At 60.5% G+C, this 4,227-nt stretch overlaps 1 non-coding gene across 1 annotated transcript; it reads right to left on the bottom strand.

Annotated features, from left to right (window-relative positions):
* Positions 1 to 813: 813 nt before the first annotated feature.
* Positions 814 to 965, bottom strand: LOC138286326 (5.8S ribosomal RNA). The gene has a single exon (XR_011201973.1). It is a non-coding gene; the product is annotated as a 5.8S ribosomal RNA (ribosomal RNA).
* Positions 966 to 4,227: the final 3,262 nt, after the last annotated feature.

Raw genomic sequence — 4,227 nt, 5'->3', positions numbered from 1 at the left:
CTGCACCTGGTGGTGAAGGGTGGGAGATGGAGGCCCCCATGCCGGGTGTCACATGGTGGAGGCAGCCTCCCACGGGCACGCAGCCCTCTCCCCCCCCTCCGGCCTGGCGGCAGAGGGACCATCACCCCCCCTAGGTATGGTGGTGGGGAGACACGGGCACCCACAGACGGAGACAAAAGCTTGGCTCAGAGGATGATTTTCAATAGATCGCAGCAAGGAAGCTGCTCTGCTACTTAAGAAACCTTGTCCCAGAATCAGGTAATTTACAAATGATTTAGCACGGGGTGCCCAACGAACATGCGGTGCACTAAGGTCGATGGAGGTGGGACCCTTCTGTCCGCTTACATTCAGCAGGTTGCCACGCCTGATCTGAGATCATAGTCAGATGCCGTAGCAATGGGGAAAGCCAGGACCACCATCCCCTGGGCTGCAGGGGACAAGGGGACATGGCAGCACATCCTTCTTCCTGGATTGAAGCCCGAGGCCAGCAGTTGGCCCACCCCCCTGGGAAACCAGCAACAGAGGTGTGCACCCAAGGCACTGTGCGTAGGCAGCCAATGGACACCACAAACAACCACACACAGCATGCAGCCAGGCACCCCAGGACATGCCCATGGCAGACCGGTCCCCTGCCCACACTACACCGAAGCAGGGTGGCAAGGCTAGGCGCACCAGCAGCATACCTCCATGACAGGACCAGGTGTGGGATCCTGCTGCATGCAATCAGGGGGGTCTGACCTTGGAGGGGGTTCAAAGGGAGCACGACAGCCCCAGCAGCGCCTTGGGAAAGCCCCAGGGCAATTGACAATCAGTCAACCCTTAGACAGGCATAGCCCCAGGAGGAACACAGGGCTGCAAGGTGCGTTCAAAGTATCAATGATCAGTGTCCTGCAATTCACACCAATTCTCGCAGCTAACTGCATTCTTCATCGACACATCAGCCGAGTGATCCACTGCCAAGACTCACAGGCATCTTTTCTCATTGTTCACCCACTGCGTGTGCTGCAGAGGCGGCAGGAAGGCAGTACCACCCATTCTCCAACTACACAGCAAGAAGGCCGGGCACCCCGTCAGGTTACCCCTCTGGGAGTTAATCTCCACGATTCAAAGAACATCACCAGACGCTCAGCCGGGAGCCTCCCTGCAGGAAGGGGGGGCCCGCAGAGCAGCTCTGGGGGCCAGACAGCCCCACCACTGCTGTCTCTCCCAGAGGACCAGAAGGGACCACATGAGTCTTCAAACCCTTATCCCAGCCACACGGGACAAGGGCAAGCTGGGTACCTGGCAACAAGGGAGGGTCGCCCCACCTGCACACCAGCTATCCACCAACAGATCTCGACCCCTGCGTTTTCGAGAGTCACAGGCTTAAGGCAGCAGCCCCTCACTGTGCCAGCGGGCTGGGGGATAGTCCACCCCCACTGCCCTGGTCAAAGGCGCCAGATGGGAAGAGCCCCTGTCGTGTAGGCTTTGAGACAAGCATATGCTACTGGCAGGATCAACCAGATAGCCGCACCTGCTAGACGGGTGGAGCCACGTGCCTGTCTTGGACCGACCTTCACACCCCATGGGGGAAGCCTGCTGCGTAGAAGACCCTGGCTTGGGCTTGCTGGGGAGGACAGGGCGGTCACACAGGCACTGGTGGGCACCAGCCATCTCCACAGGAGGAAGACAGCCAGGCCAAGGCGCGGCCTGAGAAAGACACAGGGGTGCCTGCAGGCCTGGGCCAGCAGAGACACCCCACGAATGGTCATTCCAAGCTGCTGCAGAAATGCACTCAGTGGAAGACGGCAACAGCACATGGGTACCTGGACTGCCAGGCAGCTTGCAGGACTTGGCATGACCCAACCCCTTTCACTCTGTTCAGACTGGTGGAGGGGCACAACCTGCGGGCTGCGTGGCCTTCGCTCTGCCAGGCAATGGAAGGAACTCTGTGAACAGCAGGCCCTCGAGTCAGACAGTCCCTGGTGAGGTGGAATTCCTTTGCTTAAAACAACAGCCGAGGCTAGCCAAGCAGTCCATCCCCAAACAAACCAAGTGTGCCCAATCGATCGGAGTATCATGCTGGCTGGTCCCTCGTCCCCAGTAGGTGGGGGGGCAGGCCACCTTGCATGGGGATGTCAGTTTGCTCTCTGGGAAGCCAGGTTCAGAGGAGAGACTCATCAGACAGGGCTGCAGGGTGGCTGCTCACCCAGGCCCCAGGGCAGGCCAGCCCATGCCCGGGCCCTGGCAGTACCTGGTTGAAGACCACTGGAACACAAGGGGGTCTGGCATGCCTTATCCCTAGTAATCAGGAGGAAGGCTACCCCCCTTTCTTGTACTCTGTGTGCACCAAGGGATGGAGGGGACCACCAGCAAGAACGTACCTGACCTCCTGGAGCCCAGGCTGGGCTTGAGGAAGTGAATGGGCCCTCATCAGGACTTCTGGAGCAGCCTGGCCATCTGGACATTCCACAGGAATGCACGACCAGATGACTTGAGTTGGTCGAGAGACCAGATGGCTGGGCCACAAGGACATAAGTCTCCCCAGGAGTTCTGGCCTGGAGGGGCCGGAGGACAAAGACCAGGATGGAGGCTCCCACCCTCGGGCAGCCTGGTCATCTGGACACGCCATTGGAATGCATGAAGCATGATCAGATGCCGGGCTCAGAGAACAGCCATCTGGTCGCGCCAGGCCTTAACATAAGGAGCCTGTGCTCTCCCCTATAGAGGATGAAGACTCTGTGGCCTTGGTTCTCAGAGATCCCACTGGCCCTCAGGCACAGGGCTGTGAGGGGGGCCTCAACGGACCTCCGACCCAGGGCCCAGAGGCCTCTTTACATGTTGGTCAAAGCCCTCCTGAGGCTTGCAGGACCCCATCTCAGGGGCTTTCCACCCCGTGGGCCGGAGGATGAAGCCCAGGAAAGGGGCTTCCACCCTGGGGCCCTTGAACCTGAACTGGCAGAGGAAGCCTCCCACCAGTCCAGTGGACTCCCAGGCCATTTGCGGTGTGGCAGGCTGGGGGAAAGGAATGCCCACACCAGGGCCTGAAGGGGCCTGGTCAGGGCTCATGAGCTCGCCATGCAGATGAGGCCTCCCTGGGCCCCACGAGTCCCCATCCCGGGCACCTTGCCACACCGTGGACTGGAGGACGAATCCCAGGATAAGGCTTCCCACCCGACCCGTGGCCTGGGGCCCAGATCGGGCCCCTGAGCATGAACTGGCAGGGGAAGCCTCCCCGGGTCAGCCCAGCAATCTGGACATGCCATAGGAATGCACAGAGCACAACCAGATGACCTGGGGTCTCAGAGCGACCTAATGGCTGGGCTTAGAGGACAGTCCTCTGGGTGCATTGTGCCTTAACATAAGAAGGCTGCACTCATCCCTGCAGGGGACTCTGCAGCCTGAGATCTTGGATCCCCGGCTGGGCTTCAGGCATGGGGCTGCAAGGAGGCCCCAATGGACCTCTGGACCAGGCTCCTGAGGCCTCTTTACACACCAGCAAAGCCCTACCAGATCCTGCATAAACCTGTCCCAGGCTATTTGCCACCCAATGGGGCAGAAGACAAAGCCACTGGGGTCCGGAGTAGCCTGTCCCTAGTAATCCGGAGGAAGACTACCCCCTTTCATGACCTCCGTGTGCACTGGGGGATGGAGGGGACTGTCGGCGGGAAAGCACTTGACCTCGTGGAGCCCTGGCTGGGCTTGAGGAAGCAAATGAGCCCTCATCAGGACATCTGGGGCAGCCTGGCCATCTGGACGTGTCACAGGAATGCATGGAGCAAGATCAGATGACCTGAGTTGTTGGATCAACCTAATGGCCGGGCCACAAGGACGTAAGGCTCCCCAGGAGGCCAGAGGACATGGATTGGGACAGGGGCTCCCATTACAGGGCCCGAACAGGGCCCCTTAACACAAACTGGCAGGGGAAGCCTCCCCAGTCTTGGTGGACTCCCAGGCCCAGGGTCCTCAGGTTATTGCAGGCTGGAGAAAGGGAGCGACCGCCCCATGATCCGGCAGGGGCCAGGGGCCCGGTGCCTGGTCCGAGCTCTCTGACCACAGCCATGCATGGGAGTCCTCCCCGGACCCTGTCCCAGGTGCCTTACCACCCAGTGGACAAAGCCCAGGACAGGGGCTACCCCTCTAGGGCCTGCCGGGACCCCTGAACCCAAACTGGCAGGGTAAGCCTTCCCGGGCCCAGTGGATTCCCAGGCCTGGGCCCCTCAAGGTACAGCAGGGTGGAGGAAGGGA

Source organism: Pleurodeles waltl, chromosome 3_1 (assembly GCF_031143425.1).
Source record: "Pleurodeles waltl isolate 20211129_DDA chromosome 3_1, aPleWal1.hap1.20221129, whole genome shotgun sequence".
Taxonomy (NCBI): domain Eukaryota; kingdom Metazoa; phylum Chordata; class Amphibia; order Caudata; family Salamandridae; genus Pleurodeles; species Pleurodeles waltl.
This window is presented reverse-complemented; position numbering and strand designations above follow the sequence as displayed.